Here is a 14071-nt window from a genome sequence, read left to right on the forward strand (position 1 = left end):
AAAAAAAGTTTGGTTTCGGTTACCAAATGGTCGACAATTTGATGTCAAGTATTCACAGGAAGACCACAGTTTTGTAAAGCTTACATGGTTCTTGAAAGAAGTTAGCAGGTATTCAGCTATAATTCTGATTTTCAAGCATGAGGACCTGGGACAATTTGTGATATGTGCACTAAATCCTGATGCAATTGAAGTATATTATACTTCTGCAAGACTCGCTTACCGGTCGAATTTATCTTCTAGAGGTAAATGCACATTTATACAAAGTTTTTACTTATTTATTTTGAGAGAGAATTTTAATTTTCATTATTCATTATGACTAAAATTGGATAATGATATTTAATTTATAGATACAATAAGTGGAATTGATTGCAAGTTCATGGTATTTGGTATTGCCGATGCAGTAGACTCTGGAGTAATAGTAAGCTTTAAATTTCCTAATCATTATTTTCCCGCACTATGATCGGTATCTCTTTTTTGTAGCAATACTAACTTTTAAACCTAGTGATACTTATGATGCTTATGACAGACCATACTAGAAAAGTTTCACACCTCTTTTGGACAGTTAATACCTGTCAAAGTACAGTTGATGTTAAAGAATGGAATGATATACAATTGTCAGTACTCTGAATCTACTGGGAAGATTTCTGATCTACTGGAGCTAGTAAATGATAAAATATTCGAGAGGAAGGATTTTATGTTGCTTACCTACAGAGGATCTGGGAAGTTTGACACTGTCATTTTTGATAGTTCAAAAATTGAAAAATTACCTGTCAGATGTTCATCAAGAAATGGTAATACTTTAAGTACTGCATATCATTTAATTTGTCTGGTAATTAGGATACCAAATATTAGTCATATAATATTCTTGTTAAAATATTAAGACTTATTGAAGCAATGCACTCATTCGCTAATAATGGAGAAGCTATTTATGAAAATATTCATCTTAATACATTTTCTTAATTATCTGCAAATGTTAATGAAGAGCTTGAAGGTGGAATTTCAGAAATTATTCAGATTGTTGACATGAATATTAAAGAAGAGGCTGATGATGTTGTAGAAATTCCTGAAGCAGGAATGCAGGAAGAAGAAGAAATCTCTGATATGGGTATTGAAGGAGCAGCAGAAGATGTTGTAGAAGAGGGTAAAATTGATGAGGAAAATGATCAAGTAATACTTCAAATGTGAACAACACATGTCATGGAGCGGTATTGTTACACTAATCCTTCAATTCACCTACAATATGTTCACAAATACAATATAAAGTTCACTTGTGTTATGATAATTAATTGAAAAATGATATTTTTTTGTAGTATATCCCAACAGCTATACAGCCAAATGGTAGGAGATGGATAAATGGTGAAAATGTAACCTTGAGGAGGGGGCTTCTAACATGGAATATTAAGGTAGTGTGTTCTACTGGATTGCCTCGATTCTCTGCTGGATGGAACCAATTTACAACAGATAATGAGATGGAAAAAGACGATACCTTGGTTTTTACTTTTCATCAAGAAGACTTAATATTCGATATAGTTATCGAATAGTGCGTTTAATCTCTATTAAATTGGAAAGTAGATGAATATGATCGAGTACTTTGTGTCTGAAAGATGATGTATTAATCTTATGGATTTTATTGGTTTAAATTTGGATTATGCATCTAAATTTTATTGTCTTCCATACCGTTCAAATTAAATTTCTATTGAGTTCATGTAGTATATAAAACATTTATTCATAACTCTCGAGAAACTATAGCGTTAAAATTTTATCATCGAAAAGTTTAGGGTTTCATCGAGAGTTTATTCATAACTCTCGAGAAACTATAGCGTTAAAACATTGTATCACTTTCTATAATATGATGTAATATATTATAATTATAAAATTAGTAATCACTATTTTTTCCCCGCTAACACAATATTCCGTCCACAACTCATATAACTTAAAATTTATTCTAAGAATTATGCAAAATTCAAATATTTTCAACATATCTCATTTGATTTATTACGTAACTAAATTAAATTAGTTTTAAATTATTTAATGATACAATAAAAAAAATTATTGATTCATAGAAAGGATATTTTTTTCCCGCAAACACTTAAATTCGTCCACAGCTCATTTAATTTTCATTGTATTCTAATAATGTGAGAGTCTTGCTTATAAAAAATGCCAAAGGCTTATTTTTTTAAATTTTCTTAAATTATGTAATATATTTTTATTACAAAATTGTTAATCATTATTTTTTTCTCCGCTAACACAACATTCCGTTCACAACTCATATAATTTTAAATTTATTCTAATAATTATGTAAAATTCAAATATTTTCAACATATCTCATTTCATTTATTACGTAATTAAATTAAATTATTTTTAAATTATTTAGTGATACAATACAAATTTATTTATTGGTTCATAAAAAGGATATAGGTCAAAAGTAGTTGAATTTATTACTTTTGTCTAGTGTACAAAAGGGGTTGCATGCTGATATAGTACCGACCGTTTCTCTCGATTCCTGCTCAAATCCCCGGCGTAGAAGTTCTATCAATCCTCATACCAAGCTTAATTCTCAGATAATCTACACTACGGTACTAATTCGTCAATCGTCTGTTACTATTTCTTTAATTTAAAGTTCGGTTGTATGCTTCAATTTGTCCCAATCGGTTGTTATAGTAGTTTATCGAACTTATCTGGTCTGATCTGTATGATCATTGAGAATGTAATTCAAGTTGTATTGATCTTAATTTATGCATGTAAAGACTTAATCAGATTGGGTTATGAATAGTAGTATCTGCTTAATTTGAGAAGCAGAGCAAATTGATATTTTATTTTATGAGTAGTAAACTTGTAGGTATGTTCTATTTGATATATGCATTCACAATTGTAGTTTTTCCTTTTGTTTAAAATCATGGTAAGGAATTTGATATGGGATACTCTTCCTCAATTGTACATTATCTGTTATACTCGGTGCCTAATTTATCATTTTTTTAGTAGTCTCCGCACAATGTGAGAAGCAGAGAAAATTAATTTTTACTTTTAGCGGTAGTAAACATCGAGGTATGTAGAATTCGATATATGAATTCACAATTGTAGATTTTTATTTTGTTTAAAGTCATGACCAAGTCATTTGATATGCGATACTCTGCTGTAATTGTACAGTCCTTGTTGTTATACTCGGTGTAGAATTTCGATAATTTAGTAATGGTGAATATAGTGGCTTTAGTAATAGTGAATACTTGTTGTTCTACTCTGTTTTTTTCAGTCGTGATACCATAGACTGATTTCCAAAGTTTAGTTTGTTGCAATGGGTATAATAATTCGAATGTGTTCCTCATTCTTGCTACTTAATTGACAGTTAATTTAGTACATTTTTTCTGGCAAGTAAATATCAGAACAGTCTTACTTCTTTTTAGATGAATTAGGAGATGATAGTGTTACAGAGGCTCCGATATACAATCATTGTAATTTCATATGAGCTATATTTCCTAATTATAATGCAGAAATGAGTGAAAATACTGATTTTCGTAGTGCAAACATGCAAACCTTGAAAGATTCAGAGATGGTAAACTAAAATTTACTATCAATCCTTGTAATGTACTATAGTATATTCATCATTTTTAACTCTACATATTATGTTGCTCTTTATCCAACATTAAATCAACTTAGGTACTTTAGCGAGGAAACTCCATCGTTCTTTGTAACTCTCCCACGTGATGACAAAGACCTTCGTGGAATGGTATATTTTACTAATATAATGCTAATGTGTATTCTACTATCATTTGATCTTATTGCATGCCTGAAGAGTTTAATGGTATTATATGATTTAAAAGTACTAATGTGAAAACAAATTTGTCAATTTCCATAAACTACCTGATAACTTTGTCAATAGTCTTCGAGAATCTATTCCTAGTAAAGTAATTCTTGTACTTGCTAATGGACATGAAACCTATGTGATAACAACTTGATAATGGTCATTATTTAAAATGAAATTCAGAAATGCTAAACACCAATCCAATCCAGCTTTCGTACAGAACATCAAGCAAAATAATTGAGTGATAAACTGCTGTATTAATTCTCCTGCAAATTTTATAAAATTAAAAAATTTTAGAATATGACCAAAACAACAGAAAAAACTTATAGAATATAGGTACTTATTAATATATTTATACCAATCAATTCATATCAAATTGTAATGTAACTCAGACTTACGTCAAGCACCAAAGCCAATATGTAATCCTTTAAATTTAACGTAGAAAAACAACTTATCTTACAACTTATGAGGATAATTAATGAACGGAATGTAAGTGATTTAATACAAAAACAAAATACAATGCATAAATGTATTTTACCTTTTATTTTTTTTTGGTAACTGATTTTGCAGAGCCTGGAAGTATGATCAATGGCATCAAGATCGACAGACTAACACAAAAATAATTACGCTTTATAAAGATTTGTTGGAAGACTAAAAGTTATAAAATTATAATGGTGCGAGTATTATAACATATAAAAACCAAACTTACATTAACGGAAAAGTTGATGGAGGAAGATTCTGATATATGTGCAGATTCAGATGGACTTGGACTCTGTGTAGTCGTGTCAAATATGTCATTTGCATCAAATATGGTACTATCCTCAGTTACATTTGCTTTGTTCAACTGAATAATGACAGTGACTTCCTTTCCAACCAAATCTTTAAGTACCTGAGGAAGGCCTTCTTCAGGAGCCTGAGATAATGTAATAATTATTAAATACTTTAATTGATAACTTAGAACATTACATTGGATCTACTTTGTTGTAATGAATTTATACCTTCTCAAAATCATTATACACTTTTGCTGCACTTGTGCCAACAATTCTTCTAGCAGCTCGGTCCATGAGCATAACATTACATGAAAATGTATCATCTTCGGCAAGGACCATGATACGAAACCTGAATTTATAAGGAATTATGTGATAAGTATTGAAAGTTGACTTTAATACAGAGTAAAGCATAATAAATTTTTGATATAACTCTAATTTGTTCTACCTTTTAGGGGCAACCGGAATTATGCGAGGGCAATTATTACATCGAAATCTCCTGTCAAGCCGCTCAACCTCTTGTTGACATTTGTTACAACTGTAAAACCACCATGCTACATCCTCATCCACCTTAACAACTGAGAACGTGGTGTATATCCTTTTCTGTTTGAAGTGAAAAAAGTTCAGATTTAAAAATAAATCATATTCAATATGGTTGTGTCGTGCAAATTTTATAAAGGTTATAAAATGTTAGATATATTTGATAATGTCATGGCTAATATGTTTTATGTTTAGCTTTCAGATCTTACATGAACAGGATAAATCAGTACTTAACTGTTGATCAGTACTTATACTGGAAGTCAGGACTTAAGGATATCAGTACTTATATTATCAGGAGATAATCATCAGAAGATAGATATCAGAACTTAAGTGCTGAAGGACAATCAGATAAGGACAGTAGATGATTAAAGGAAAGAAGATCGAGATAAACATAAGAAGAGATATGCATGAAGAAGGAATTCCGTGAAGAATTGAATACTTGGAAGAAAAGATATCTGATTGATATATTTTAGGAAGCAGAATTATATTCCATATCAATTAGCGATTATCTTGTAACTGTGTAGTATATAAACACAGACATAGGGTTTACACTATAAGTGTTATCATTATTAGAAAAGATTATTCATTGTAACCCTAGCAGCTCTCGTGATATTTATTCATCACTGAGAGGTAACAGTTCCATACTGTAACAGAGTTTATTGTTTCAATAAAGTTTGTTTTATGTTACTTAAGATCTTAAAGTTCGATTTGAGTGTACTATACACTGTATTCACCCCCTCTACAGTGTGTGTGTGACCTAACAATTGGTATCAGAGCCTATCTGTTAACTTACATACAGTTAAAGATCCAAACACAATCATGTCGGACACAGAAACTCCAACTAAGCCTACCACAACTGAGGAACCACCAAAGACATAAATTCAGAGTCGGTATGAGACCATCAGAGTCCCCATACTGAGACCATCTGAATATCCCATATGGAAGGTAAGGATGACCATGTTCCTGGAAGCAACAGATCCAGAATACCTGGATAGAATCAAGGAAGGTCCTCACAAACCAACCAAACTCGCTGTTGCAGTTGCAGGTGAAGCAGCAATGACCGTACCAAAGGAGAAGAGTGATTATACTGCTGAGGACATAGCATCAATTGCTAAGGATGCTAAGGTACGACACTTACTGCATAGTGCCATTGATAATGTAATATCAAACAGGGTAATCAACTGCAAGACTGCTAAGGAGATATGGGATGCTCTGGAAACAAGGTGTCAGGGAACTGACACAATTAAGAAGAACAGGAAGACAATACTCACTCAAGAGTATGAACACTTTGACTCAAAGACTAATGAGTCACTGAATGATTTATATGATAGATTTGTCAAACTTTTGAATGATTTGTCATTGGTTGATAAAGAGTATGATCTTGAAGATTCAAACCTTACGTTCCTGTTAGCTCTTCCTGAATGCTGGGATTTGAAGGCAACGACAATAAGAGACAACTACAATCTTGATGAAACAACTCTTGACGAAATCTATGGAATGCTCAAGACTCATGAGCTGGAGATGGAACAAAGAAGCAAGAGGAAAGGAGGAAAGTGAAGGACAGTTGCTTTTAAGGCTGAAGAAGAATTCCCCAAAGCAGCTTCCTCAAAGAAAGACAAGGGTAAATCTCTTTTCATAAAGTCTGATACTGAGTCATCAAGTTCTGAGAGTGATGATGACTCAGATTCTGAAAGCTTGCCTGAGACTGATGCTGATGAGAAGATGATGAAGCTGTGTGCTCTTATGGTGAAAGGAATCACCAAGATTGCATACAGGAAGTTCAGGAAGGGAAAGAAGTTTTCCAGGAAAAGCATAAGTTCTGATAAGAAGAATTTCAGAAGATCTGAAGGCAGAGGAGGAAAGTCTGACAGAGGAGATTACACCAATGTTAAATGCTATAACTGTGGTGAGAAAGGCCACATATCTCCTGACTGCAAGAAGGTAAAGGGTGATAGAGGCAAGGCTCTTGTCACAAAGCAGAAAAGCTGGACAGACACTTCAGACTCTGAAAGTGAGGAGAACTATGCATTGATGGTAAATGCTGATAAAGAAAGTGCTGAGAGCAGTTCTGAAGCTACTGAAACAAAGGTACCTCAGACTACTTATGCTTTTCATAATGATGATATTAATGAGTTGAGAAGATATCTTAAAATCATGTTTGTTAGTTATAGAGATCAAACCTTAACATGTGAAAGATTAACTTCTGAAAATCTTGCTTTTAAGAAAAGAAATGATTTCTTAGAAAAAGAGTTAGTTATATTCCATCAAACTCAGAAGGATAGAGATGATGCTTTTTATGTTAGGGATGAAGTGCTAAAAATGAATGAATCTCTAAAAACTGAGTTAGAAAAGGAAAGAGAGATAATCAGGACTTGGACTAACTCTGGCAGAACAACTCAAAATTTGCTAAGTAGTGAAAATTGGAAAGAGGGCTTAGGTTATGGAGAGAATAAGAATGATAAAGGAACTGAAGAAATTAAGCCTGTTGTTAAGCAAAAGCCAAAGTTAAAACCTGTTAAGTTTGTAACTGTAAAGTCTGATAATGAGAAATCAGAAGTTAAAGAGGAATTAACTTCTGACAAACTAAAACAGGAAAAGACAGCTGAAGTAAACATAGGCTTAATGACAAAGAAGCAGCTTAAGCATAAGCTAAAAGATGTCAAGAATGCAAACAAGGTAAAATCACCTAGGAAAAATAGGAATGGAAAGGAAGGTGTGAATAAAAGCAATGATTATAAACCTGTTCCTGATGCTCCTAGGAAAACATGTCATAACTGTGGAAGTTCTAACCATCTGGCTTCTTTTTGCAGGAAAAATAAGAATATTAACTCCTTACCTTCAAAATCAGGAGTTAAGAGTCAGTCTGTTAGATACAAACCACAAAATCCTTATTTTCATTGTGGTAGTTTATGGCATTCCATTTATACTTGTAAGGAATATCATAGTTTGTACTATGATTATTATCAAATAAAACCTTCTTTGAAGAAAGTTTCCATTGTTCCTTCTAGTGTAAATTCTGATTCAAAGTCTGATAATGTAAATTCTGATAAGAAAAATGTTAACATAAACTCTGATGCTAAATCCGCTACAAATGTTAACAAACTTAATAAGGCCAAAGGATCCAAGCAAGTCTGGGTCCTTAAAACTAATAATTAGTGGTCTTTGTGATTGCAGGGCAACAGGAAAAATATTCTAGTTCTGGACAGTGGATGTTCAGGACATATGACTGGAAATAAGGCCCTGCTATCAGACTTTGTGGAGAAAGCTGGCCCAAGTGTTTCTTATGGAGATGGCAACATTGGAAAAACATTGGGATATGGCAATATCAATCTTGGAAATGTCATAATTAAACAAGTAGCTCTGGTCTCAGGACTTAAACACAACCTACTGAGTATAAGTCAAATCTGTGACAGAGGTTATCATGTTGATTTCTTTGAAGAACACTGTGAAGTTGTGAGTAAATCTAAAGGCAAAGTTGTTCTGAAAGGATACAGACGTGGTAACATTTATGAAGCTAAGCTTTTAACAAGTACTGATGGCTCTGCAATCTGTCTGTTAAGTAGAGCATCAATTGAAGAAAGCTGGAATTGGCATAAGAAACTCTCTCATTTAAATTTCAACAATATAAATGAACTGGTCAAGAAAGATCTTGTGAGAGGATTGCCAAACACAGTATTTGCTCCTGATGGTCTTTGTGATTCATGTCAAAAAGCCAAACAAAGAAAATCTTCATTCAAGAGCAAGACCGATTCATCAATTCTTGAGCCTTATCATCTTATACATGTTGATCTATTTGGTCCAGTAAATGTCATGTCTATTGCAAAGAAGAAGTATGCGTTGGACATAGTGGATGAGTTCACCAGATACACATGGGTGTATTTCTTGTACACAAAAAGTGAAACTGCATCTATCTTGATTGATCATGTCAAACAGCTGGATAAAATGGTCAAAGATTCTGTGAAAATTTTAAGGAGTGATAATGGCACTGAGTTCAAGAATTTGAAAATGGAAGAGTTCTGCAAAAGCCATGGAATAAAGCAGGAATTTTCTGCTCCTGGTACTCCACAGCAAAATGGAGTTGTTGAAAGGAAGAATAGAACTCTCATTGAAGCTGCACGTACAATGCTTGAAGAAGCAAAGCTTCCAACCTATTTCTGGGCTGAAGCTGTGCAGACTGCTTGTTTTACTCAAAATGCAACACTCATTAACAAGCATGGAAAAACACCATATGAGATGGTGAAGAAAAAGAAGCCAAATCTGAAATATTTTCATGTATTTGGATGCAAGTGTTTTGTTTTCAAGACTCATCCTGAACAGCTATCAAAGTTTGATCTAAAAGCTGATGAAGGAATCTATGTTGGATATCCACTTTCCACAAAAGCCTTCAGAGTCTATAATTTAAGAACAAAAGTGGTCATGGAATCTATCAATGTCTCTTTTGATGACAAGAAGATCACTGGTCTTAAAGATTTCATTGACCATGATCAGCTGAGATTTGAAAATGAAGACTCATATTCTGATACTGAAAATCCTGACAGTCTAAGTCCTGATACTGCAAACTCTGATGGATTAAACTCTGATGTTATTGAAACTGTGGTGACTACGTTAAAGGAAGATGCACCTATGCAGGGGGAGCATACTCAAGATCCTACCACATCTCAAGAAACATCCGAACATGCATCTGGCTCTTCAAGTTCTGATTCGTCAAGTTCTGATAAGCCAAGTTCTGATAGTACTAAAAATCTAAATACTGAAGAATCCAACTCAGAGAGCATAGTTTCAGGGGGAGCATCAGAAAATGAAAATGAAGATAGCATGGATCATGGGGGAGCATCCAGTTCTAGAGAAAACCTTCCATCTGCAAGGAAGTGGACAAAATCACATACACCTGATTTGATAATTGGAAATCCTGATGCAGGTGTCAGAACTAGAACAGGTACTTCAAATGAGTGTCTTTACAATTCTTTTCTCTCTCAGACTGAGCCAAAGAAAGTGGAAGAAGCTCGTCAAGATGCTGATTGGTTGCAAGCAATGCAGGAAGAGTTGAATGAATTTGAAAAAAACAAAGTCTGGACCCTAGTACCAAGACCAAAGAATAGATCTGTTGTTGGTATAAAGTGGGTATTCAGAAACAAAACTGACAGTGATGGCATAATTACAAGGAATAAGGCAAGGCTGGTTGCAAAAGGATATTCTCAACAGGAGGGAATTGATTATGATGAAACATTTGCACCAGTTGCTAGGTTAGAAGCCATAAGGATATTTTTGGCTTATGTTGCTCACAAAAAGTTTACTGTCTTTCAAATGGATGTGAAAAGTGCTTTTCTCAATGGAGAATTGGAGGAAGAGGTATATGTTGAACAACCTCCAGGTTTTGTGGATACCAAACATCCAGACTATGTCTACAGACTTGACAAAGCACTTTATGGACTTAAGCAAGCTCCTAGAGCATGGTATGAGACTTTAGCTCAGTTTCTTCTGGAAAGTGGATTCCACAGAGGAACAATAGACAAAACACTGTTCTACCTCAACCATGGAAAGGACTTACTTCTGGTCCAGATTTATGTTGATGATATCATTTTTGGATCTACAAATGACAAACTTTGCAAGAAGTTTGCCAAACTTATGCAGTCAAGATATCAGATGAGTATGATGGGGGAACTTAGCTATTTTCTGGGCCTTCAAGTCAAGCAGAATGAGGAAGGCACTTTTATTTGTCAAACCAAGTACACCAGAAACTTGCTAAAGAAATTTGGAATGCAAGATTGTTCAAGTGCATCCACTCCAATGGCCACTGCAACAAAACTGGATAAGGATACAGGTAAATCAGTAGATATTACTGACTACAGAGGTATGATTGGCTCTCTACTCTATCTAACTGCTAGTAGACCTGATATCATGTATGCTACCTGTCTTTGTGCAAGATTTCAAGCAGATCCAAGAGAACCTCACTTAACAGCTGTAAAAAGAATCTTTAAATATCTTAATGGAACAGCTGCTCTGGGATTATGGTATCCTAGAGAATCAGATTTTAAACTAATAGGTTACTCAGATGCAGATTTTGCAGGTTGCAAAATTGACAGGAAAAGCACAAGTGGAAGCTGCCAATTTCTTGGAGGCAGATTGGTTTCTTGGTACAGCAAGAAACAAAAGTCAATTTCCACATCAACTGCAGAAGCAGAGTATATTGCTGCAGGAAGCTGTTGTGCACAGATTCTTTGGATGAAGAATCAGTTACTGGATTATGGGTTAACATATTTCAAAATCCCTATTTACTGTGATAATCAAAGTGCTATTGCTATGACAGGTAATCCAGTTCAACATTCAATGACAAAGCACATCAGCATCAGGTACCATTTCATCAGGGAACATGTGGATGAAGGTACAGTGGAATTGCATTTTGTTCCCACAGATCAATAGTTGGCAGATATCTTCACAAAACCATTATGTGAAGCTACTTTTACAAGATTGGTAAATGAACTTGGAATGGTTTCAGGTTCTTTCTCTAAATCTGCTTAGACTTGTTTTGTGTTATCAGACTTTATGTTCAGTATTTACAGAATTAATCTCATTGTGTATTCTGTACTTAATTGATAAATGTCTTTAAGTACTGACTGTTGTCTGATATATGTTTCTAAACTATGATAAGTGATATGTTTGTTCTAGTATCTATTCAATCCTATGAGGATAACTGTGCTAGATACTGACCTAGTAGTCTTCAATAAACAAAATGATTCCATGGAAGAAGTAATTATTTCAGTGGAAATCTTATGACACTAGCAAATTCTGATAACTGAGCTTAGTTAAGTTTACTTTGTATATCTTATTACTAAGTCACAAATTAGAATAATGCTACTCATCTGTTAAGTTCTGATACTAGTAAAACTGCTGAATGTACTAAGTGCTGATAAACCTCTCTTATCAAAAGAAAAAAAGCAAAAAGATCAAAAATTAAAATCAGGTACTCCTTTGAGATCTAGAGTAAAAATGTGGAAGGGACGACCCAAGTGCATTGCTGGTATTAAGTAAATATGCATCAGAAAAGCAAAATATTTTCTTGGTGACTTTTCACACTCTATGATTACTGGAGAAATACTCTGAAAATAGCATAAATTCTGATAACCAGTCGTGACTCACTTACACTGAGAAGCCACTGTAAAACAGAATTACAAAAGATGCATAAAATTAGCACAAAACAGTTGAGATGGACTCTAGCATGAACTCATTCATCAGTAGGTTTCAGGACAATGATAGATCTTTAGCAAAATTTTAGTTATGCCTTATTTCTAAGATGTACTGAAGTGAATCAGACTTTACTCTTTGTCTGTTTTTTAGCTTAATGCACACACTAATCACTCCATCTGAATGATGAAAATTTCTGTGGTGATCTATGTTATTTTAGATAAACAGTCATTGTGTCATTATTGCACAAATTCTGAGGACAATTCTAAGTTACACATTCTGATGATTAAGTTCTGACGTCCATAACTCAGAACTTGTATGAGTATTTACTAAGATAGGCATTCCTTTTTCGAGTTAAGAAATTATGTTCTGATGACTGTTAAGTTCTGGTATAGGTCTAAGTTCTGATTTCTCAGTCTAATCCTTTACTTGGCTTATCTTTGAATAAAATTTGATAACAGTCTCAGTTCGAACTCGAATATGTTGAAGTGGAAGATTAATAGTCACTATGATTAGGATTAATGGTATTTGTACTTGAACAGTCCACTGTTTCTTGTGTCTTGTGCGGTCTAGACCATGATTCCTCTTTCCAATGACTGTTATTCTTTTTCAAAGTCTAGGGAGACGAGGTAGAATTAATTCTACCTGTCAGCATTAAATATCTTTGCGTCTCTTGGCATTCTTGCCTATATAAACAGCCACTTCACATTAGTCTTCTATCATACTTTTATCACAAATTCAGTCTTGTTTTTCATTTACTATCACAAATGGCTGAATTTGGCTGGTTCTACAATTACGGTGATGAGACTGTGCATGTCTTTTTGAATGGAATTCCAACTCCCTACCCTCAGAACTTATCTCAAATCCTATCTCTCCACTTCACAGACTGCTCAACCCTTCTTCTTCAGCACCTACTGTGAAGCCTACATCCTCTAAGCCAAAGAGAACAAAGATTGTTCCTCAAACACCTCAAAAGAAGAGGAGAATTACTTTGAGAGATGAATCAGATTCTGAGGAACAGATTCCTTCTTCAGAACCTATGGTGGTTGAAGCTGAGAAAGCAACTTCTCAGAAGGATTCTGAAATTGGGGGTTCTAGGCTTCTCAAGAGGCTTAGACGTATGATAGTTCCTGAAACTCCAAGGAATCCAAATCAACAAGGAAGTACAAGAAACAGAGGGCACAAAGGCCAGTTTCAGATGATGAGGAGGAAGCAGCTAAGGAAGGGGATCAGGAATCTCTGATCTCACAAGACAAGGAATTTGCTCCAGTCACTTCTTCTCCATCAACTCCATCTCAGGAAGCTGTATCTGACAAGGCTAACTCACCATCTGGTCTCTTGTTGATCCAGGCACATGTGCTGAAATTGATATTCAGAACCTGGTTGTGCCTTGCAATACTTTTCTTAGAAGCTCCAACAGCAAATGATCCTTCCACAACACCTGTTACTGATGCTGTTCAAACTCCAGAGTTATCAACAACACCTTCTCTGCATCAAGATGCTGATGATCAGATTTTAGGTGAGCATCAGGATATGGCTGTTGATCAGAACTTAGTATCAGATCAGCAATTAGAGGATGCTGAAGCCTCCATTGCTACTCACACTGTTGTCTTATCAGAAGATACTGATTCTTTAAGTTCTGATGCTGCAAATGTTGGAGATACTGGTGAAGCTGCTACAACTGTAGATGCTGATGAAGCAGGTCCTTCAGGACATACTCCTCCACCGACTCTTCCTAAGTCTGAACTGGTAAAGGAGTTTATTATCAGGGATTGCACCAGTG

Source organism: Apium graveolens, chromosome 11 (assembly GCF_009905375.1).
Source record: "Apium graveolens cultivar Ventura chromosome 11, ASM990537v1, whole genome shotgun sequence".
NCBI lineage: Eukaryota > Viridiplantae > Streptophyta > Magnoliopsida > Apiales > Apiaceae > Apium > Apium graveolens.